This window comes from Chaetodon auriga, chromosome 7 (assembly GCF_051107435.1).
Source record: "Chaetodon auriga isolate fChaAug3 chromosome 7, fChaAug3.hap1, whole genome shotgun sequence".
In the NCBI taxonomy this organism is placed as follows: Eukaryota; Metazoa; Chordata; class Actinopteri; order Chaetodontiformes; family Chaetodontidae; genus Chaetodon; species Chaetodon auriga.
The window spans coordinates 9,707,476-9,732,304 of record NC_135080.1 but is presented as its reverse complement, the minus strand read 5'-3'; the positions used below and the strand labels follow the sequence as shown (position 1 = coordinate 9,732,304).

Genomic DNA, 24,829 nt, shown 5'->3' with positions numbered 1-24,829 from the left:
ATTTGCCAAGTTAAAAAGTGAGATGGTGGACTGAGATTTGACACAAAGGCAGAGTTAGCTGAGATGACAAAAAATACTCCAAATAAGCCCTGACAGCTCAAATTCTAAAGATCTCTCTATATGAGGTCTCAGTGTCAGAGTTGGGGAACGACAAATTTTCTCTGTGGGGTCTTTCACCTCCTGGTTTGTGTGTGTTGGCGCCGAAGGACAGGACTCACTTTGCCCGCCGCTGCCGAAGTGGTCGAACAGTTCTCCTAAATAACGCACCCACAGGAATTTGCCTCAGTCTGCTTGGTTTTAAGAAAATAAAGAGAGGAAATAAGAAGAGATCATTTTTGGAGGTGCTCAAAGGACTAGAGAAACAGAGCCGCTAAGAATTTTAATGTTTGCTCTGTCAGGAAGGCTTATCCTGTTTGCTTTCTCATACGGAGAAATCCGTAATCAAAATACTGCGAAGTCAAATCCAGTGTGCTTGTGTATGTGGCGGCGGCCTTCTCGTCCATCCGGGCACCTGATCCAGTGTTTCCTCTTTATCTCTGCTTTCTGACTTCTCCCTCATTGGTCAGTCGCTCTGCCCTCTTCTCCCTTCACTCCTCCCCAGGTGGCGATTATGAGTGGCATAATACTAATGTCTCGACTCCGCGCTCTGCTGCGCACAGACAAGAGGGGAAAAAAACCCCATCAGTGTGAGGACGAGGGAAGCGGTCTCCCCCTTCTCCCATCTCCTGTTTCCACCCTCTCATCGCCTCTCTCGGCAGGTAGACAGGGCGGAGGTCTCGCCCTGTGACATCACAGCTCTGCGCTTGCCTCATGGCGGCTCAGGTTTCAGTATCACAGATTAGATTAGGCTCATATTGACTGGCTGACTCACTGTCCTTGAATTATGTTGCGCCACAAAGGGGAGCCTGCATGGGTATGTGGTCAAGGAGGGGTGGATCTAAATTGGATTTTTGCTCAGATGGAGATAAATCTAAAACGAACCTGCATAGATTCTCTACTCTCTGTGCCGCAGTTTCAATGTTTTCTTTTGTAATTCAAAGCGTTACCTTGTCTTTTCATAAAAGTCTCACCAGCTCAGTGCCTCTGCTTTAAATTCTCCTATTTCCACCTTTTTAGTCATGCTAGTGTCATGGCTTTACCACTTTGTCCAGACTGAAATATCTCAGCAAATGAAATTCACAGTGCTTGGAGGACACACATTTTGGTGATCTTCAGACTTTTCCTTCGCTGTCTGCAGTTTGGTCTTTTAGTGAAGCCTCTTGACAACTGCTGGATGGATTGGCATGATGTTTGTTCCAGACATTCATGCTCCCCTTCGGACTGAATATCTTTGGTGATCCCTTAAAGCTGCAGTGTGTAAGATGGAGAAGAGAGCAGACTTAGCCTGAAAATTTGAACCAACACTAGTTTCACGTCACTCCCCCTCCCTCTCCTCTGCACTCATGCCCTGCCTCCAAGCCCCTCCTTCCTGCGTCGTCTGCGTGGCTGCCGTGACAACCAGTAAGGTTAGCGTTAGCATCGGAAACAAGCTAACTCTTCCCAGCCGCTGCATCACAGTCGCTAACATAACATATGCGCTGCAGAGTGTTACTGTAACAATCACCATATTAGCTTTGTGGTTATTTGTTGTCAGCTGTTGTTGGCAGTGGTGGTTTGGGCAGCTTCTCCTTTGTGGGTGGCTGTTGCTCCGCCATAGCTTTCACTAGCCTCCTGACGCAGCTCACAGAGCAGTTCGACTGAGCGGAAGCCGGCAGCATGAGGGAGGGGGAGGTTCGCAGCGTGTGTGAGTAGTGATTGACAGATGTCAGACTCTCCCTCAGACGCTCCTCTGGCTCTGATTGGTTGTTTTGTGTCGGGCACGGTGGATTCTTCAGGAGCAGTAGGTGGGACCGATGAAGCTGTTTTTTTTGTTTTTTTTTTTCACAGATTACATGTTTCATGCACTGCTGTCTGGGCATAGGAACAGTTTTAGCAAATATGACAAAAAATGACTTTTATACAAATTTCTTACTGCAGCTTTAAGTTTCTTTCACATCTGTTCCTGTCAACACCCCATCAACACGCCGTCATGATTATGAAAGTATAGCACATCCTCTCTGACTCCTGAATTAACTTCTGTGACATTAGACCGAAACATGCCTCAGGAAATGTGCAGGGATCAGCCCACATTTCCTGAGGCATGTTTCGGTCTAAAACCTTTAACCTTTAGACATCAGCAGCGTCGCTATGAATTGATCTTTATTTTCCAATGACACAGAAACTGAAAAATGATTTTTATTGACCATGTGTATCATATAATATTGCACATTGTCTTATTATTGCAGTGTTATTAGCCTTATGTATTTCACTCCCTTTGACGGGGAGGGGGAGAATGTCATGTACAGTATGTGTTCTTTCACTTTAAAGAGTGACAGAACACACACACACTGTACACACACGTGGTTTGGATAGATGGGTATAGAAATGTGCTGAGGACCAACACTGATGTTGTGAAACAGATGTGCTGCTACCAGGCAGCATGAAACAAAGAGGAGGAATGCATTCTGCAGTGATGGAAATGGTAGAAACGGTGCAGTCGGGCAGGAAGGGCTTTGATACAGTTCTAAAGAGAGCTTCTCAGATTTCATTAACCTGAGACTGCATTCTCATGGAGAGTGTAAAACTCCCCTCAATGGACAGCATGCCTGAGATTTCTCTTTATGGATCCCATTCTTTTCTTTTATTCTCTCTCCCCCGTTTTCTTCCTTTTCTTCATTTTTCCCATCACCACTTTGGCAGAGCTCCAGCTCTTAAGCTTCTTCATTGGCCTGCTGACTCTACAAACAGCTTTACAGCATTCCTGAGCAAGAATCATGCCTCCTTCTCACCTCTGTGTACATACTAGACCTTGCCCCTCAAAACTCTCTGATACCCTTTACAAAGACCTCCCAGGAACATCCTCGCCACAGCCCCACAGATTGCTGCCTAAGCTCCTGCTCTAGTTATATTTCTTTATCTGTTCTGTGTAAACACGCCGCACACATACAAGCGCGCACATGGTCAGCTACGTTCTGTGTTTATACGAGCCGGGGATGGAGGCATGCCGGTGGTTTAAGCACTGTAAACACGTCTTAAACGGATGTCTGCTGCACAGTGTGGGTGATGTCAGCCTGAGCCAAGTTCAACATTCTACACATGCGAGCGGCGAAGAGGGTCGTCGCGCACAGGAAAACATATGACCAAAAAAAGGCAATCCAGCATTGGCTGTGGCATCAGTAGTCTGGAGCAAACATCATTAAGCTAAGAAGTGTGACTAGTAGAGCAAAGAATTGAGTTAGCTCAGACAGTCAGCTTTCATCTAGACTCATTAAGTTACAGCTCATTCTTAGGCCTGACACACAACTGCTTCTGGTGTTATTTCTTCCTTTCCCCTTCCCTCCTCTGTCGCGGCGTCCCTCCTTCCCTGTGTCTACACCATTTTCTCTGTCTGTCTCTCTCTCTCTCTCTCTCTCTCAAACACACACAGAAACAGGAATAAGAAATATTGACTCTGCATAGTAGAATGATTACTTTCAAGATGATGCCGTTGCAGACTGCAGCTTGTTTTCAAATTCAGTGACTCACTGTGAGCATTGGGTAACGGCCGAGATGGCGATTGAGTCGAGACACATTGTGGTTGGCAGGTCTGGCTAACGGGCCGGGACGAAGGAAGACAAGTCGTCTGCTGGTTGGCTTGGTGTTGCTTGGCCTTAGAAGGCTGCATTTAGGAGCAAGGTTTGTTTGCACTGTGGGGCTAATGAACCATTCGACCGCACATGTACCCCGATGTTGCTGTCCTGTCCTTATCTATCCATCTATCTGTCTTGCTTTGCAGAAACATGCAACATGCATGCATGCGTACACACACAAACACATTTACATATGAATGTTTGTCTCCTCTGTTTGTAAATGAATAATTCAGGAAGAATGCGGCACATTCCAGACACACCAGGATGCTGGTGTGAATTCCAATCTGAGAAGTTATGTTAACATTGTCTGACGTTGTTTACTCGTCCAAAGCACACGAACACACCCCGCATGTCGTGAGTATGTTTTTCACGATTTGCTTGGTCATGCATACATACGTGTGCCGGAGCGAAGCAGTGATTGGCAATCATAATATTTAGATGTCATGGTTCTTCTGTGAGTTACAAATAAGTAAATAAGGACAAAAGAAATGCAGAAAATAAAGAACGCCACATGGAAAAATACAGGAAATATATCTGGACGTTCAATTTCTATACAAACACCATAACAATTCACGATAAATGAGCCATTATGCAGCACTAATTAGCTTAGGTTCAACACTGCAGGGATATCAATAGGAAATCAATACAGTGATCATGTTGTTATTACCTGCACTGTAGGGTCATTATCTGATATGTTTCTGTTATTGTACCTGTGCGTATTTAAATCCCACGGCCTCCTCAGAGACAGCTTTCGCTCACGTTTTCTCGTCTTTTTCCGTTTCCTCCACAGATCTCTCCCTGTCGCGCACTTACACTCAGCCCACTGATAAAACGGCTTAAACAATGATTTGCGTTTACCTTGTTCTCCAGGTAACTCTCTTCATCCTGTCTTTTGCTGTCTTTTCTCCCAACGAGCAGCCCAACAAAAAGCACTCTGCTGTAAGTGACTCACACCTTTCTACTCTTTATTTAATCTTTGTTTTAGTTTACCTAAATCAATAACGAGCTGAATAATGTGCATGGATTTCCTGAGGCAGTCTGGGTAGTGTAGTCCCCCCAGAGTGTCTGTCTCAGTGTAGGTCTGAGCTCCGTGCTCCCTGTCGGGTACTAAGGGGATTGGATATGCTCTGCTAATGCTATTAGTGCTGCAGCTAGGGATTACTGTTTCAAAAGGAAAGGGGAAAAGGGCGTGAAAAGTGAAAAATCATTGTGTTGGGGGAGTATGTGTGTGACAGAGATTTGCATGTTTGTACATGTATTTGAGAGAAAAAAGAGAGAGATTAAAAAACGGGATATTCATGCAGACTATTACGCACCAACAAAAACACTAAGTCACTGGCTCTCATGCAAAGTGTTGTGCGAGCTGTCTTTTTTTTTTTTTTTTTTTCATTTCATTTGGCTGTTACAGTCCTCCTGGGATTTGAGTTAATTAGTCTATTAAGCTGGCCAGCACCTCATAGAAACAGATTTATTTTTAGCGAAAAGAGAGATAGATGTCACGGTTATTATTTTTTTTTAAAGGAGGCCAAAGTTGAAATCTGATACCGAACAGAGGACTGATCTGTTTTACCTGCGTCAGAGTAAAGTCGACAAAGCAGCATTTAAGTAAAAGAAGCAAAAACGTTGCAGAAAAGTCTAATTTTAAACACCGAGCGCCCAGAACATTGCTGTTGGAGTGGCCTTTTTTTTTAAACATGTCCACCAGTCCGACAACTTAGTCCTCCTCTGGTCAGTGTCAGTGATACTACTGAGCTAAGTGGAGATCTTTGTGTTGGGCAGCGGGCACACTGTACAGCAGAAAATGAGAATCATCCCCCACCTAAAATACGGTACACTGTCCAACAGGCAGATAATCCAAACCCTGACAGCAGGACATATTTTCAGAAGGCCAACGTCTTCTTTTCTTACCGAAACAGTGAAGTTTCCCAGAAGGCTGAGCTGAAGGCAGCTTTATATATATATATATATATATATATCACCCCTGTACAAGAACACACAGGAGACAAGCAGAGGATTACAGGGTGTTGTGGTGAGTGGACATGAGCGGCTCTGCCCACCAGGATTCCCCCACAGCTTGCCTTCTGGGTTGATCTGCTCTGCGAATTCTGCCTCTACAACCAGCCGCTGAAGACGAGTGTCTGCCTTCAGGGAAAGACATTCTGACTTTGAATTAAGAACTAAGAGAAGAAGATGTGTTCTAAATCATTAAATACCAAGCTCCTCATCCTGCAAGAAAAACAAAAAAAAAAAAAACACGGCCTCATGAATATGTAGAGTGTGTGTTCAGGACTCACATTCACCACAGGCAATATTGTTTCACGAGGCATTTGTTTGTCCAATCAAACAGAAAATCTCGATTTCATATTGCCTGGGGGCTGCTGCGGGTGATTTTGTCAGGTTTCTCCCACAGCAGCAAAAGTAAGAGTTTGATATTCCCAGTCAAATTTCTGAAGAGGTGCAAACTGTAGACATGGCTCTCGTACACTTCGAATCTGTCTTATTACCATCCGCGCTTCCAATTTCAGCCCCGCTAGCTCACAGAGTCAGTGATCGAGTCATGTTAAGATAAGATAAGATAAGAGTTTATTGATCCCACACCGGGGAAATTAAGTAGTTGAAGTCAGCAAGTATTGCAAAAACAGTGGTGCGGACGGGTCAAGATAAAAAGTGTACAGGATATAGAATCAGCTGTGTGTATGTACATGTTGCATAATGTTCTCTGATAGTTTTGTTTATGGATCTCTGATCAGCTCCACATAAGCACACTGCAGTTAAGTTTTATTTATGGATGGTAAGCTACGTGCACATCTCCTATACCGAAGCGTTCCAGTTGTGACTGGATCTAAACTTCCAAAACCAGCAGAGAAACTGCATTCTTCTGTACTTTCCTCTGTTATCCTTCGGCCTTCTGCCTCTCCGTATTAGCATCTGTTCTCTTTCTCCGACGCACTCTCCCATAATCATTATCTCCCAGTATCTTTCCACGTTTTTCTCACACGCTTTCACATCTTTCTGCTGGCTGCGATGAGCCTAGAGATTGACCTTATGAATATTTACCAACAGTAAGTTACCAAGGGCAATCTGATGAGATTTGTTCTCTCCCACCCTGTTTCATGTGTTTGCATTCATATGTCTGTAGGCTTCAGACTGCATATGTGTGTGTGCGTATCGTTTTTCAGTACTCTGACTCTCCTCTAGGCAGGGTCAGGTATTTGGATCAAACCCCAGAGTAACCTGTGTTATCAGAAATGTCAGCATTTCTCCCACGTACGGAGCCTGACATACTGCAGATTCATATTTAAAGTGTTTGAGCATACCCGCTTTATTTCATATTTTCATGGGTTTTTGAGAGAGGAGCTGAGTTCTTTCCATGAGCAGTCAAAGCCCTTTTGTCTGCAGTGTTAGATAACTGACCTTATCCGCAACCAGTTTTGGGAAGGTTACTTTTGAAACGCGATAGGTTAAAGATTACTAGTTACTCTGTTAAAAATAAGTACTAGTAATAATGTAGCTATTTGAATTATTGAATCAAAGTGATGTGACATAATTTGCACGGCCACCGCCTTCACAGCCGGTTGCAGGCATGGCAGACTCAGGTTGCTTAGAGCTCTACACGCTGATTTGATTGGTAGACAAGAGGCAGTGAAAATTTAATTACAATCACATGGATTCTGTAATTCAATTACCCAACGCCCTTACGTGTAGTTACCCCCCAACACTGCCTGCAACACACACTCAGTCTGTGCGTTGCACCCTGGGTCATCTGTAAGCGTACAGTGTGTACATGTTGCATGCTGCACCCCTGCAAGACACGACGCGAAACAGACGAGGTTGCAGCTACATTGCACCATTCTCCTCTGAGTGGTGTTAACAAGAATTTTCCGTCTTTCCAACAATTTTCAACAATTCACATTATTATGCCAACGGTGGAGTGGCGTTCCTCTGTAGATGCAGTCGGGGCAGCTGGGCTGAGCTGGTTGGGAAGCTGACAGCCAGAGGACGGTAAGCATATTTGATTGAATGGGCGCTATATGAAGTCCACTGAATCAGCTTCTGATTGTGTTAACCTGTTATCATACATTTTAGTTACGGTGTTCACTTATATGGTTCAGGGCTCTCTTCCAGAAAGCCTACGTTTTCAGACTACACCAAACACTTTTAGTTTGGCAGGGATGCACTGGACTTTTATTGCTCTTACTGTAATTCACATTGGACTAAAGCACTGTTGGTCTGGCATTTGAAGGTTAAAAGTGAGAGCTCATCTGGGGCGTTTTAATTTTAATACTATGATTTTACTCCTGGCTTCACATTCTTGTATGTTTAGTTCATTTAGGAGGGGAAACTGGTTTACTATTTTTTGATCAGCATATGCTGACACAAACTCTTAAAGGTGCTGGTGTTTGCTCCAATGACTTACAGAAGCTGCACTCGGCATTTCATCGGCGTTGAGCAGTGGAAAACTCTCAGCATCAGACACCAATAACTTTTGATTTAAGAGCGATGACGACGTGGCATTCAAGCCTTAGCGGGAAACTGATTACTGGAGACTGTTTGTGCAAGCCTCTCTTTGAAAGGTTAAGCCAGTTTGTTGCACAGATTAAGTAAAATCGTATGTTTTGTTAATATTTTTCCACTTGCCATGAGCAAAGAGGTGATGTAACCTTGTTCAGGGCAAAGCACGATGGAAGACTAATATTACCCTACAGCGGCCTATAGGGATGACACTGAGGGGACTGTTGATAGCCTGCATGTGAAGGAATATTAAAAAGAATTCCACGCTGTCATGCTTGCCCATTCTGTTTGGTGTGAGTCTCTCTCTGCAGGAACAGACTGATTATAACAGAGACAGACATCAAACCTCTCACCCAGCCCCACTCCATCCCTCTGATAGAGATGAGGGAAGATGCGGTTAAAAATAAATGGGTAAATATTATTTTGCTGTCGGATGCATCATTTGAAAAGCCTGTTCAAACTTTCACCAGCGACTCGAACTCCAGCCTTTAATACTGTCGCTCTGCTGTTTACAGATCACACGCAGGATCCCAGGTTTAAAATTGCTGTTTAGATGCTGAATGTAAAATAATTGGGATGTGGCACTGTGCTCGAATCAACACACTGAGCCTTTAGAAACAGAGATAATAAACAATACATCAACTTCCAGAATACCTACCTGCATGTGCATTATTAACAGGAAACTAATGATCTGCTCTGCAGCACAGTGTTCACTTTACTCTGACTCTCCCTGTGCTTTCTATGCAGAATGATAAACTACATTAAACATCATTTTTGTACCACACTGTGCAGTATTTATCCTTCAACAACCCAACAAAGTGGTGATCGTTCACAGATTTTCTAATTGTTTCGGTTACTGCAAAGGTTATCTGCTTCTTGCCCCTGCGGTCTGCATCCTCTGATGATGCTGAAAAAGGATCAAAATGGAAAATTAAAATTCTGAACAAAGCCGTTTTCACATTATGCCACGAAACTTTTGTGTGGGCTTCCTCCATAATCGTGGACGCAGTCTTGTTGTTGTTGCTGCTGGGGATAAGCATGTGGTAGTTTATTTGTATACGTTCTGCGCCCAAAGTTAAAATTTCTTGAACTTTGACCCCAAGCTGCTCTGACCTTTGCAAGCGCAGCCCATTGCTGAAGGCTACTGGCTGTGCTGAGAATAAAGATGGAGGATGAAATATTAAAGAGAGGCTCTGAAAGCACCTATACAATAACATATCATATTGAGACCAAAGAAAAAAGTTTTTCACTGGGAGAAATAACAGCTTTATTGTCTGTATCCACTGCAGCATTGATATATTGCGAAGTATTAGCATGAAATTTACCAAAAAACTTCACTCTTGTAACAGAGCACACACACAGTAATTACAATATGCAGGACTGCTGTTGATATACGGTATCAGAAGAGGCATAATGCCTACAGTACAGGCATGGTTTGAAAACCAAACCCTGGTGAACCAGTCTGAGGGTAGTAATAATTAAACCAGCAGTTCCTCCACCATCATTATGCATAAACCTAATCAATGGTCATTGCGCTTAAGAGGAGCTGCGATGTTGTTAATGAATAGTTCCAATGAGCAGTGAGCTGTGAGCGTGTGGGTGTGTGTGTGCATGTGCAAGCGGTTAGTGTTAATGTCTCTAATGAATAGACGTGGCACACGGAGCCTGTGGACACCTGCTGTTGCCATTAGTCCCAAAGAGCAGACTAATCACCCTGGCTTTCAAATCTGAGCAGGTTACTCAGTGTCCCTCAAACTCGAGGACCCTTCATTACAGGGAGCACACGAGTGTTCAGTGATAATGCCGCCGTGTCCTTCTTCCGGAGGCAGCGGCACATTCTCCGCAGACCTCGACAGAATAAGGAATTGGCAACCTGCGTGGACAAACAGGCGCACGTATCTTCGCACATTCACACTTGTTACCATCTGTTGTCTCCCACCTTGTCTATAGCATACTCTGCTCTCTTAGCCTTCCTTTGCCAAGCTCGCGGATTAAATCATCCTCTCAGGAATTTCAAGAATCAGTGCTCAGTGAATCACAGTTCCTATAGGAAAGCAGCAGAGTCCTGTTTGAATCCCATTACTTCCAGTACAGGAACTGGGATTCATTGAATTTCTACACTACATCGCTGGCTCTGATTGTCTGCAGGACACTGTTGGTTTTTTCTACGGTATTTAATGTACTGTGATTTTCTACAATTACTGCGATGTTCATAGTATCTCCTTCATTACTGTGATTATCGATTGAACACACAGTATTCGACTGTGAATCACTATCCAGTAATTTGCTGTACACAGACATGGTGACTTATGGTAGATTTCACAAGCATTTTTTTACAGTGTACCTGTTACCATGGTTACTAGAAAGACAGAGAACAGAACTATGGGAGATGTAGTTTTTTCTCTCTTAACCACTCTTCTTTCTAGCTTTGGCAGCATGGTGGTATCCCTCATCTTGATCTGAAAATGAACATGTAATATACATGTTTTGGTGACAGGGAAGAATCTTGCAGGATGAGAACAGGCAGAACAGGGACGAGAGACAGAGAGAGAGAGAGAGAGAGAGAGAGAGAGCAAAGGGAAAGGCTAGATGTTGAAAGATTGAGCGTCAGGGGTTACCAGTGCTCCAGTTGCAGTGCAGGACTCAGCTGTGAACTGCTGATTTACAGGACCTGAAGGACAGCCTCGGCTGTCCACCCACTCTGTCTCCATGGGAGACGGTGAAGAGGAGATCTCATCTCCTTTTCTTCCTCACCCTCATTCTCCCTCCTTTACTGTGCTTATCCCTCTCTCTCTCTCTCTCTCTCTCTCTCTCTGTCTCTGTCTCTCTCTGTCTCTCTGTTCTTTTTCTGCCTCCATTTCTCTGTTTTCATTCTGAATCAACCCCCTAAATAACAGTTAAAACCAGCCTCCAGGGAGGCGAATAATGATGGAAAATGAAATAATTGCATCAGCGGGCACAGTCAGTCTGCCTGTGTGTGTATCTACCTGCATGCACACGACCCATTCATGTCACTGGTCAGCCCAGCTGTACTTCCCTTGTTGGTAATGTGGCTGAAATGTGTGTTATCAAAAGGCTGCAGGCCTCAGTGCACTGGCAGGAGCAATGGAGAAGAGGAAAGAAACCACAAACAGGAACTGTAGCCTGCTTCCAGGAACCACGACATCAGCCCACACACACACACACACACACACACGTGCATACACTCAAACACTCTGTGTCTGTGTCAGCTCTCTCTTACTACACACCACCCTCTCTTTATCTCAGAAGGCAGAAGCAACAGTTAGTGATCACATGGCTACAAGAGTCCTTCCTCTTAGCTGTTAGCTGATTAGCTCAGGCTCAAAGCAAATGTTAAATAGAGGAAGCAGAAGCAGTCCGAGTGCAACTTGTGAGACATTTTTGTGTGTGTGTTCCACTCTATTTCACTGTTTAAACAGAAAACACCGGGAGAGAGAGAGCCTGAACAGCTACAGGGGCGAGAAAGAGAGGGAGGGGGGATGCTGTTGCCAGGGCAACCAGAGCCGCGGCGGTTGTCATCATGAAGCTTCTTCTGCATTGTGCGTATGCGTGTGTGTGGACACAGCGCGTGTGAGTTCACCCTCCTCTCTCCAGACAGGAGGCGAGGACATCCCCCTCTAACGCTGTGCCAACAGAGAGAGAGAGGGAGAGAGAGAGAGAGAGAGAGAGAGAGAGAGAGAGAGAGAGAGAGAGAAACCCCACAATGCACTGCACGCTGCAGGGCTGAAGTCGTGCAGATTCATCAGTTCCTGTTCGGAGGGATTGTGTGTGAGCGCTCACACACTCGTACACCCAGACCGAGTGCAAGAGGAACACACAGACAACCAGGCAGGTAAGGCGGCTTTGCTCTGACCGTGCAGACGGCTGCTGGCTTTACGAGATGATGTGTTATCTGTCTGCCGCTGCCTCTTGAGAGGAGGAGAGAGGGGAGAGCTGCTCCACAGAGACGACAGGGTGTCATTAATATTTGACATGTTATGATTCCGACAACTTCCCTGCCTGTTGCTACTGATTGCTGCTGCTGTTTGGGATTTTTCTTAGAATTACTGGAAATAGCTGATATGTGTGAGGAATGTGTGTTAGTTTTTGTCCCTGGGTTTGTTTGTTGCATGTTTTTTTTTTTTTTTTTTGATTCCAGCTTGCAGATATGGTTTAACTGTAGCTGATTTGAATTGTTGCAAGGGTTTGAGGGTTTTGGAAGTAGGAGTGCTGCGAACACACTGTAACTTCTAGGAAAGAATAATGTGTCATGGACTTGCAGAGTATTCACTTTGTCATTCTGAAGGCTGTTTACCTTTTTGCGTGCTTTCAGGGACAGTCCTGCATATATTTATGTGGTAGATTAGTTAAAGATGAATTAAACTCTTCAACAGTAATTTAGAAAGTTTGTTCTTAAAGGTTTGATGAGGAAACATCCAGTTAATGTTGCGTGATTTTTGTCTGATATAAGACAGTTCATGTTATTGGTGATGCATCACTGATGATCACTGATGAAGTTAAACTGAACCTATTTTTGTATGTACATGTTGTGCCACTAGTGACACTAGTCTAAGCTGATTGGCGGGTAAAAGCGTGGCCTCTCCATCATGGGTCATTTTGTGGTTTAACGGCCACCGAGGCTTGTGACCATATCTGTTGCGCCAGAACACAGACAGCCTGGAAAGCACGATTGCAGCAGCTTAGGGCAGGGACTCTTAAACTTTATTACCTCAGGACTCAAATGGGAAATTTCTGCCCTCCACCCTGGGACCCCGTTGTGAAATCATGCTTCAGCTCTGTCATGTGTAGACACAACAGAGGGTCAAAATAAGGGCTTCGAGTGAGAAATAGAATAAAACTCTGAGATTTCTAAATTAAATGTTTATTCTGAAAGGACATAATTTAAATGTCAGCCATAAAGATCCCTGAAAAAAAAAAAAAAAAAAAAAGTTATCTCGAAATTCAGCTTTTAAATAAAACAAAGCTCAAGGTAATCCTATTTATTTTACCCCTTATCACACAAAGGTCTCACAGGAGCTTCGAGGCTGTTTTACTTGTGTATCTTGCACCTTTTGACAGGGTTTATTATGTGGTTGTGGGAGGCTGTTTATGCAGAACACTGTAGACAGACTATGCAAAGAGCTTTAGTGGCTTGGGAAATGAATGCAAAAAAAAAAGCCATAATGCAGATCAGACAAAAAAAAAATCTTTTGAATATTCAGTTTGTCTCCATTTAGCTCTGACAGAGCACCACTTCTATCCGCACTTCCCCTGCAGAAATCCACCTGTCAAAACTCAAAATGGAGAAGCCCCTGTTTGTCATTATGGTTCCTTTCATTAAGAGCCCCCCCCTTCGCTATCTGTGCTGTCGACTGATAGAAATATCCAGCAGACACCTATGTGACAGGAGCATCAGTAGCCTCCGCTCTGTGATAATTCAGCGTTGGTGTTCGGGAGACTCAGAGCTGCCTGATAGAATACACGCATGTGTCTGTATACAGTAGTCCTCTGGGTATATAAGGTGTTCTTGAGTGTGTTTTAGATGGTGGAGAGATACTGTAAGTAAGATAAAGAAAAGCACAAGGGTGTATGTCTGTCTTTAGTTAGCAGTTGGAGAGTAACAGTGCTTGTACCACAGCTATTTCAGTGGCCAGTTTCAGTGTTTAGGAGGTTTTTGAACAATGCTCATTCATATGTATCTGACCACTGGTCTGTTATAGAGCTCCGTGTTGACAGATTCAAACATGGTCCCCTGAGGTCGCATCGAGGGGTCTCACAATATGTTGGAACCAGAACACAGAGCTGTTGAGACAAAAAAGAAAGAAGCAGAGGAGCTGCAAGGTCATGCAGTTTTAACAGTCTGAAATAACTACTGTTGTTTGAAGATCATCTGTCTAATGATTTGACAGCAGAGCAGAGGTCTGTTAGAAATGCCAAAAACCTCTGAGGCTCACACCAGGTCGCCCTGCTGGATTTTCCATTCACTAAGATCCTTGAGGTTCTCCAGAAGATATTCTTTTGCTCTCCGTCCAGCGCTGGCTTTGCTTCGCAGCGTGGATCAAAGATGATATATGGATCCAGATCTCCTTGTCCTACTTGAACTCCTCCCGTCTTTGTTCTCTGTCAGTTTTTTTCTCTCATTCCTGCCTTTAATGATCTGGAACACAAGGGACACATGTTCATGGATCCGCGGCCTCGTTTTGATGATCTGAATGAGCGAGGACGTGAGGGACGCTGGCTTGTGCTGGAGAGCAGTGCCTCAAAAGTCCTTTTCGTTCTCTCCTCCATACACAGACATCAGCAACGCAGTGAGCAGGAACCTTAGTGTGCATTAAATTATCTGCAATTGCAGCAATTATCTGCAAGTCCAAAACCTTTCGCTGTGCCTTGTCTCTTCATCACTGCGTCTCTCCCTTTAGACTAGAAGCCTGCTGGTGGAAAGTACATATGCTCAAGTACTGCACTCAGGTGTGATTCTGAAGTACTTGTTATTTCCATTTTACACTACTTTGCACCTCAGTGTGTCTCAGGGGGAATAAGCGCTGTGCAGATTCATTTTTTAAAAGCTTACAACGAGCATTTAAAATATCAGGCGCTGCTATACATTAAATTTAAGCGGTATATGAAATGGCTTGAATTAGCTGAATTTTGGCCAGCTGCAACATTAGAATATGCTTACATGTGAATACACAAATAATACTCTAATAATAGAAATATGAAATAACATCCTGGGACACCGCCAGAGGTCATTCTACTACTACTACTACTACTTTTACTTTTGATACTTCTGATACGAATTACATTTAACTCTTTGCAGCTTTGTAATGAAAGCTGTGCTAATCAATATTTAACAGATAGCCAGATGACTACGTCTTTTGGGAAACATGCAGCTCGCAGACAGACAAAGTTATCAACTAGCTGGCGAACATGATGAATCATTAAATCGCTAAAGAGCCAGATCGGGAGTTGGTGGAGACCAAACCAGAGGTAAAAGGGGAGTGAATGTTGGCCTTACGTTTGCCAGGTGACCACAAACAAGACTAATGTTGCTCCTTATCTGCTGGATATATAAATTGGCAACTGTTAGCCAGCAAGCTCACCATCACAGCTGTATAAGGTGGCGATATGTCAGTGTTGTTTACAGCTTGCTTCTGCTGCCCCCAAGTGGCCAAACATTCTAGAAATGCAGGTTTAAGTATATTTTACTTTCAATACTTCTTGACTTTCACTAAAGGAACATTTTGAGTCTTTGAAATAGTTTTAGTTGTAATGGAGCATTTTCATGTTGTGAAATTGCTACTTTTCCGCACATAAAGGATCTTGTACTGCTACTTATCGCAGTGGTGTAAGATGTTGCGTGTGTTTGAAAGTGGCGAGGAACGAGACACTAAATCTGTACCTGACATCTGTGCTTGGAGTGAGGGAAGGAAAATAAATATTTCCTCGCAGAGCATGACTCAGACATACTTTACAGACAAAGCTTTTTCCAGAGAAAAGTGCTGTCATGTCCTCTAGTTTCAGAGTTCATCTGCATTCTCAACTCCTTCTCACTCCAAACATACAGATGCTTGGTCAGGACCCCTTGGCGTCCATTTTTAAGGCACTGGGTACGTCTAACCCTAACCCTTAATCTACTTATTTTAAGCCAAACCATGATCTTTTCTGAACCAAGTAGTTTTGGTGCCTCGGCCTAACCAAAGTTCAACTGTGTCTCAATGTTAACCACATGTTTACTGTTGTTGTCACCAAGCTTTATTTTGAAAGTGTAACCGGATGTTGCTAACCAGACGTTGTATGTTTATTCTTGCTAACCTGACCGCAGAGCCCTGCACGATGAAAAATGATGCTAAAGGGGAACCAGTGCCATAAAAAATTATGCCAAAGGTCCTGACTAAGCGTTCGTACGTGTTGAGTTTGGCGTGTGTTGCTATTCTAGACTATCACAACACAACACGCGCTGTACACACTTGGAGACACTGCATCACGTTCCCAAGTCAGTGTTATCTCGGAAAACAACTGCACGGCCTTTTTTGGGAACAAGTCAGTGAACTTGCCAACTCTAAAATCAAAGTTCCATATTAACGGCCTGTGCAGTGCGTTAACTCCATGAACAAATTGATAAATATTTATAGAAGCTGGAGCTCAACATTAACACTTAGAGCAGCACAGATCCATCATAGGTGCTTTTGAGGCCAGGCTGCAGGCTGCTGTTCAATCAACACCTTTCCGTTACACTGTTACCCACGCGCGCGCACACACACACACACATACACACACACACTAAAGCCAATACAGTGATAAATTCCAAACACCCTGATATATTGCAGCCACAAGTCAGTGATGTGGCTCTGAGTCACTTGGTAACACCCACCTGACACACACACTCACACACACGACACCGCACGCTCACACATGCTCGAAGAGGCACGCATGCACCTGACGTAGTGTTTGATGGAGTTAGACACCATGGCAACAGAGCGGTGACTCTTGCTGTCCTGTGAGCGGACTGAAGCTGTGGAGGAGGGAGGAGAAAGCTAGCAGCTAGCACTGCTGCTCAAGTGCAGCTATTATTATTCCCAATCTCTGTCTCTCTCTATTCTCTGCTTTTCTTTTTTCTTCGTCTTCACCACAACTGCTGTCCGCATGCCGCATTCCTTTTCTTTTTCTTTTTTTCGGGTGCGATATATGGGCTGTAAGTTGAAAAGAACTCAACCAGGGGAAGTAGAGGAGGCAGAGGAGAGGTCAGCAGGCATGTATTTTTAAAGCCATCGATTGTGCAAAACCTGACACATCATCAGAGGGAATCGCGCTGATTCTCTTGGCCTCAGCCAGACAGCACTCCACATGGCGTCTTATCCGTTGACATATTATTTTTACGTGGCTCTCCTTCCACTCTCGCTCGCCGCATCGCCCTGTTTCAATCGCAAATCAAAGTGATTTAACTCTCTCTTTTTCTGCCTCTGTTTAACCCATTTTATTAATGTTAGTTGCCTCGCTCTTTCTCTGTTCCTGTCGGTCATATTTTATAAAGGTAGCAGCACAGATAAGGAGTGCAGAGGGAGGTAGAGAAGGGTGGGTGGGTGGTTGGGGGGGGAGTGCAGGTGGACAGGTCTCACAGACAGCATCTGTATGAGATTTACTGCCTGCAGATACAGATGGTGGAGAGACTGCGAGGAAGAAAAGAGGGAGGTGCTGCAACAGTGCAGGTGAACTACGGTTTGGTCTCTGGTAGCATTTTCATGGTCTGATTGTCAGCTTTTGTTAACATACACACACTCAAGCGGACGCACACACACACACTCTCAGGCAGGGTGAAATTGTGGGAACGTGGCTGTTGACAGTAGAAGTTTGTCTGAGTTAAGATCCCCCGTGTCGCCCTCCCCCCCTCTCCTCCTCTCCTCCCTCTTTTGCATACGATCCAAGCGCGAGCTGTGAAAGGTGAACTTGCAGCCTGCTGTGGATAAATTATGTGTGACATGTTTAGCTGTGCCGCCTTATATGGAGACTGGTGTGTCTGAATACAGTAGGGCTCTGCCAAGAAGGAAGGAGGGAGAGAGAGAAGGCGCGAGGGAGTGAAGGACAGGGAGGGAAGGAGGAAGAGGAGAAAGAGAAGGAGGAGGAGGAAGGAAAAGAGGCAGGGGAGGGAGAAAAGCGAAGGAAAAAGGAGGGAGGAGGGGGCAGTGACGGAGGGAGTGAAAGAGAGGAGTGCCGCGAAGCAAGCATGAGGTTTTCACTTTCCATTCTCCCCTCAGCAGCAGTCAGATGAGTCCTTGCAGAGATACAGTAAGTCTTTGCTGTTTACTCTGTGCGCGCGCGTGTGTGTGGGTGGGTGTGTGTTCATTTGTGTTTGTTTAGACACAAGACTAAGTTGTCCCTGCTCACATTTTCTGCTTTGTTCTGCCATTTTCCAGTTTGGATTTTTTTTTTTTTTTTAAAAATCCACCATTTGGATGTTGAGTGTGATGTGTCGATGTGTGTTCGATTCGACTTATACGTGTGTTTGCGAGCATGTGTGTGCGTGTGTGTACATATGCAGATGGCCACCGTGCTCCACCGCTAATGTGTGGTAGTTTGAGGCGGGACAGTTTTTTAATGTGGAAAAGGGCTGAGAGGACAAAAGAATGGGTAACGTTAGTGTTTAATGTTCTGCAGAGTAGTTAGCACACACACACACACACACACACACACACACACACACACACACACACACACGTACACACAAAGACACACACACATTCCCATTTCTGGCAGACTACACTCTGTCTCTCTCTTTCTCTCTTGGACCGCACTGAAATCCCTGTTGTGTGACTCCTACTGTTAACACTAAAGCTAAATATGCACTCACGCTTATGGATGAATGAATGAAAACACACACGCACACACACCGACCCACTCAGACACACACAGCCCTGCACTCCTCCTGTATAATGACTGGACTACTGGTGTTTACACTACTCTGCCCTCAGGAAATGATTACACTCCCGCGTTGCTCAGGCCGTCTGTACCAGTCTGACGCACAAACACACTAACACGCAGGCATGTGCGCACGCACAATCATCAGAAATCATCTGTGAAGTTCGTGTGTCGTAGACAGGCCAGAAAAAGTGAACATTATTTGGATCTAATGGCTTAATATTCTTTAGTAAAGTTTGTGTATTTATTGAAGAAGAAAGTAAACAGATACATGTAGATGTCGTGTTTATGTGAGTGTTTTTCCCCTCAAACATTCTGAATTTAAGTGACACTGGCTGTTAATGGGATGGGAGGCAACTATATGATGCATTTCTATTATTGTGGAGAAACTCTCATTTTGAGTTTTGATTTTAGAACACGTTTTGCATGGAAAGCTTAATTACTGGAATAGATAGAAAGCGTCTGAAATGCATTAGCTTCGGGGTCTAAACACTCTTTAAGTGAATCTTCACAACACGCTCAGCTCATTTGCAATTTTCCATACGGTTTGGACACCTGCAATGTGCCGCACTGTGAACAAAATGGTGCCAATTTTCAACCCAGCGTGCAGGAAGTTACGGTAAAAGGTGTCACCTACTTTGATGACGTGTTGCCGCTCTTCATCCTATTAGCTTTATGCAGCTCATCTCACCTGCAGTGGTTTAATACGGAAATTAGCACAGTTGCTCACCTTCATGACTAGAATTTCTGCAGCTGCATACTTCAAAATAAAAGCCTTGCAGTGGTTTGATGATAAAGACTTTTATTTTGAAGCTGTGGTGGATTAATAGTTGCAAACTTAATTGCATCTGCTATATTCTGGCAAATCAGAGCGGCTCAGAATACTAGAGGAGGTGAAATTAAAGTAAGAACTTGAATCTGGGAACAGGGGACGTCATGTTGCCTGAACGTTGATTGAAATCCGTTGGTGGCCCAACTACTAATAGGTACGATAGAGGAAACACTGTGTGAGTGTTTTATTTGCCCATTTATTTTTTTTTTACCACGGTTTGAACATATGTTTGATTTTATCATTTACCAAACTGATGCTGCAACAGACACTGCATCTCTCTGTGTTTTCCCTGTTGTTTGGAGTACACACCCTCTGCTCACCCTCTAATCTCCACACCTCTGTCTCTGTTTCACAGTTTCACTTCCCCACTGCTCTCCGTCTCTCTCTCTCTCTCTCTCTCTCTCTCTCTCTCTCTCTCTCTCTCTCTCTCTCTCTCTGCAGCTGTCTGTCTTATTCTCTGTCTTTCTGCTTTTTTTTATGGCTCATTTTGTGTGTTTCTCTTTCGGCGCCTGACTCTCAGTGTGTTGAAAAAGCTTCTCTGCAGATCAGAGCAGGCAGATCTACAAGGTCATTAGAGTATAGAACAGCGAGAGCGCAGAGGCACTCAGATACATACTGAATTTCACAGCACACACGACTCCGACTAAACAACCATGTACGAGAGAAGAAAGAGGCTCAAAGGGAGGATGAGGGAGAGGCAGAGGATGCATGGTTACCTGCGTTTGATGGTGTTGATTTAAAAAATTTGAGGACCGAGGTCTTTCTACATATTTGTCCTCTCTTTTTCCTTTTCCTCCCCCACCTTCTCGCTTCATCCCTCAACTAATCTGTCCTTTAGAAGTGATGTCATCTGCCTGCTGTCCTCAGCAGGCACAGGGCAGTCTGTTGAATGCAGATGAGCTGTGCGTTTGTGTGCGTGCGTGCGAGAGGAAATGTGTGCCTATGTGCTTAATGACACAAGCACCCGGATATCCTGATTTACATTATTCAATTATCAAGGAAAAGAAAATAGGGCGGATGCTGTGATCAAGGTGACGGCAGGGGGATGTGAGTGGAGATGACTTTGAGCCTCAAGTCTCACAGAGCACCTAACTGGCAGATAGACAGTCAGTCATTCAGGTAAAATGCTTGGGGGAGTCCTGCGAGGCCATTTGGCAAGTGGAAAAATCACAGTGAGTCAGTCAATGGTGTATGATTGCTGTTTTCCCTGCAGTCTGCAAAGCTGTCACCGGACTAATGCACACTAGTGGAAGATGTAATCTATAGTAAATACAGTTGGCTCCACGGAGGAGCCCTCTGTGATTTCCACAGATTAAGGTGTCAAACTGAATCACTGGTCATAGACATCTGAAGAGTACAGATTATCCCCCATTTGGCCAAATGACAAGTCAGGGATTCGGCACTTCGTGTGCGCGGCTGCGATTTGGAAGAGTGATTGTAGATATTTTCTTTTGGGCAGCATCCACTTCTTTGGTATTTCCTGATTTGGTCGGAAATACCAGACCAGAAAGACCAGAATGTGAAACATTCTCAGAAGGCCAAATCATTAGCATTAATCATCTTCTTCTATTGAGCTTCACAATCTTTACAACAATTCTGCTATTAAGCTTTTCAGCTCCTAATCAGTGATCATCTTGCTGTTAGTGAACCGTCTCCTGTCAAGGATTTTCCACTGTCATAAATTATTCTTATCTTGCTGTACTTATTGTAGCTCTCTCTGTCTGACTCTCCTTCCTCTCTGCTCCCATCTCATTATATGCTCTCCCCTCTGTCTGTCTCTGCCACCTGTACCTCCCCTCAGTCTACCTGTCTGTCCATCTGTGAGTCTTCCTTTTTTTTTTTTTTTTTGTTTCCACCGTTGTCTTATTCACCTGTGTGTCTCAGTCCAGGTTGGCATGTGAGAGACACAGCAAAAGTAAAAAAAAAAGGAAAGACACTGTGTACGTGTGTGTGTGTGTTTGCCTTTTTTTTTTTTTTTTTTATGTCTGATAAAGGCCCCCGGGCTTGAAATGCCACATGCGGAGGTGGTAAATTTACACAAGGGAGCTTTTTTCAAAGTGGGCAGACTACTTTTTCACCGGCATCTGTCTGCCTCCCTTCCACCCACAGTTTTATATCTATATCTCTCCGACGTCTCCTTTCATGTCTGTTCGTCTATTTGTCTTTCTGTCTCTGTGACTTGCCCTCTCATTCTCGCCGTTTTTCAATCATCCTCGATCTACCCTCTCACAGACACTCGCTCACACACACACACACACACACACACACACATACATGCGCCTCCTCCATTGCTATTCCTGAGAGAAGTAGAGTGGTCTGGCAGTCGGTTGGTTTATGTCCATGAACTCAATGACACCCTTGCTACCGCTGCATTACACCACCCTGGCACTACCAAAGCCAGGTAGCCACACTGCAGTGAGGATAGCAGTGAAAAGCAGCTGCTGATGAATAAAATACATGCATTTTGTTCATCATTTTTTACACGTAACTGCCCCCTCCCCATCACACACAAATTAATACGCGTATCTAAACGTATATTATCTCACATCCCTATTCCTGTGGGTGTCTGCTACAACCGCCTCGCCCCCGTCTCTCTGTGCACGTCAGGCTGTTTAAACACTTGCGCTGATATCACAGTGCAGACGACAGCTTGCACACGTGCCACTTGACTGCCCTCGTCGCCTCCCCTCCCCTCTGTTTGTCTTACAGCTGAAGGAGGGAGTCATAGATTGTGCGTGCTCGTTTGTCTGCGTGTGTGTGTGTGTGTGTGAGATAGAGAGCGCGGCCAGGAGATAGTTGATGTTGTGCATATGCATACATATTACTCATATGGTTGTGTCCTGAATATAAATGCACCGGCTGACCTTCCATTCATCTCTGTAGTTGCGTATCCTCCGTAGATGATGCAGATCTGCTGTCTCATGGTTTGTGGTCAATAGTAGTGTGTGTGCGTGGGCGTGTGTATCACAGGCAAGGGAATGGAATGAAGTCTTAGATTACCCTGATGGTACAATCTGTGGGAACATCATCGTAATGGAGTATCATTTCAGAATGACCGGCACAGCGAGTCGGCACTCAGGGCTGATGGATCAAATCTCAAGCTTGCACGGGTGGGACTGTTTGTCTGACAGGCTTCACGTGTGACCATTATTAATACTTTCATCCTCTCCGGCAAGGCACTTGAGCTCATTAATGCCACTGAGATGTCCATCATTCAGTGTTCCTCAAGCAGTTTAAGCAGGAAGAAAAAAATAATCATTTATTGTGATTGAGATATACAGAAAATTTATGGAGACAACCTCAATATCCTTGGCTAACGTAAAAGGGGAAACTTACCCAGCCTCCATCATTCACTGTCATGTGACTTAATGTTTTCTTAATGAGCCATGTCACCATCATTGATGAGGATGTGCAACGCTTAAACATTACTCGGATTTCAACAAAAAGCTCTTGAGATCTGACCTTGCTTTGATGCCAGCTAGATACTGTATATATCCCCCACGATAGCACAGGAACCATGCTTTCATGCTGCTAATATTTTAGCTTATAACTCAACTTTTGTGCTGGACTTTATCTGTCCGATCGCAATGTTTCTGGCTATGTAAAATGACTAAATATTTATAACACTGGATGTTGTGTTACAGTACACTCCAACCAAACAATGATGACTTTTAAGACCACTTGAAAGGATGAATCATCTTAGCATGGCTCAATAGCTGTTGTTAGCTGATGTCACACCAGCTTGACATGCAGCAGTAACACAGCAAATAATATTGCTAGTCATAACCAAATCAGGTGCTGTGTTTTAGAAAGCACTCACTGGTCAGATGTTTTGTATTACTGTTGTTAAGTTGCATCATCAGGTTAACTAAAATCCTAACTCGGCATATCAACCCCTCGGGGTCCATCTCACCTCCTGGCTTGTGTCAAGTGATCAGCCAGCTGATGGTCAGCAGCTTTCTGTCGGTCACGCTGGCTCGAAAACAAACTGAAAAAAACAATGTGCACCAACAGAGCAATCAAGTACACAGCAAGCTTTCATATAAGCAGTAAATACTGTCATCTGCTGTGTTTGTAGAAAATGAAAGTCCTGCCCTCTCTGCTAGCCAGCCACTGTTCCCCTGAGCTCCTAAAACTCTGCTCATACTCCAGGCTAAGTGGGTATGCACCATTTCACTTCAAGAAAAACAAAGCAAGACTCAGAATAATGTGGAAACTGGAGGCTTCTGGGTCAGAACAAGCTGAGGTAAAGCGAGAATTGTGATTTCTGCCAGACAATTTCTTGCCTACTGTGACCTTTCTCTGCAATCCTCTACTGTTTTTGGTCATCTCTGTATTAATCCTGCACTCACGCCTACTGCTAGCCTCTAAACACGAAATATATCAGACTGAAAGTAATGGTGAAGGCACAGTCTCATCCACAGCCTTTGATAATGCGACATTATCGTTAGCTTATCTTTTTCTAATTGTCAGCATGCTGGTCTGTCTGTTTTCGTGGTTCGTCTCAACTGTTGCTGCCTTTTTGGCTCATTTTTTAGTGGGGCTGTTGATGAATATAGTCCATAAATCTGTTGCCTTTCTCCTTCCAAGAAGCGGTGACGTTAGCTAAAATTATTGGCACAGTCCTAACATTACTGAAAGGCGGGATTCTGCTTCTAAGTGCAACAGGTCAAGCAGCTAAAACAACTTCTGAGATAGCTCTGGACAGGATTTACCAAATCAGGAGCAGACAATGTGCGAGTCTGCAGGTCATGGAAGAGGACTGCAATTAAACAGTAATTCACTAATGCATTTGTCCATCACTGTCCTTCAAATTATCCTTTGGCTTTGATTGGTCAACCAGAATTGTAATACATATCGTTTAATTGATACATTTTGTTGCAGGCAAAATGATCGTTGCTGTGGGCTGATATCAGGCTGTGACGACACTGATTTGTGAAAATATGGCTCAAGTGTGAAGTTGGAAAATGCGGGTCAAGGGGAACATGTAGCGGCCAACCAAATGACGGGGGCAAGCTCTGTTGACAGAACATTATGAGGTTCTCTCGTCCCCCTTTGTACAAAAGGACGCAGGATTCGTTGCCGTCAAAAAGCGATTTTGTGGCGACAAACGGTGATTTTGCGGTTAAAAAAATGATTCTTGTTGTGAGACATTCAGGAAACTTTGCTAAGTGTTTCATATTAGTTTAAGGGGACTGTAGTGTTTGCGTTGTCTCTTACTTGGCTTAATAGCCTCATTAATAGACAGTCGAGACGTCCAGTGGTTCAAGTGTCAGAGCGTTCATTCGAAAACTTGCTGTCCGTCACATGATTTCCACCGTACCGCTCTGTCTCCGCAGGCTGGACGTGACACCATTAATCACAT

At 44.2% G+C, this 24,829-nt stretch overlaps 1 protein-coding gene across 7 annotated transcripts in view; it reads left to right on the top strand.

Moving 5' to 3' along the window:
• Positions 1–11,952: 11,952 nt before the first annotated feature.
• LOC143323015 (muscleblind-like protein 1) overlaps positions 11,953–24,829 on the top strand; it is a 65,185-nt gene continuing 52,308 nt past the window's right edge. For 6 of the 7 annotated variants that reach the window (XM_076734550.1, XM_076734551.1, XM_076734549.1 and 3 more), the window contains exon 1: positions 11,953–12,072. The gene's annotated coding sequence lies outside the window, so the exon portion shown is untranslated. Of the gene's footprint in view, positions 12,073–17,453; positions 18,003–24,829 lie in introns of those variants that run through there. The other variant, XM_076734545.1, reaches the window with a different exon arrangement.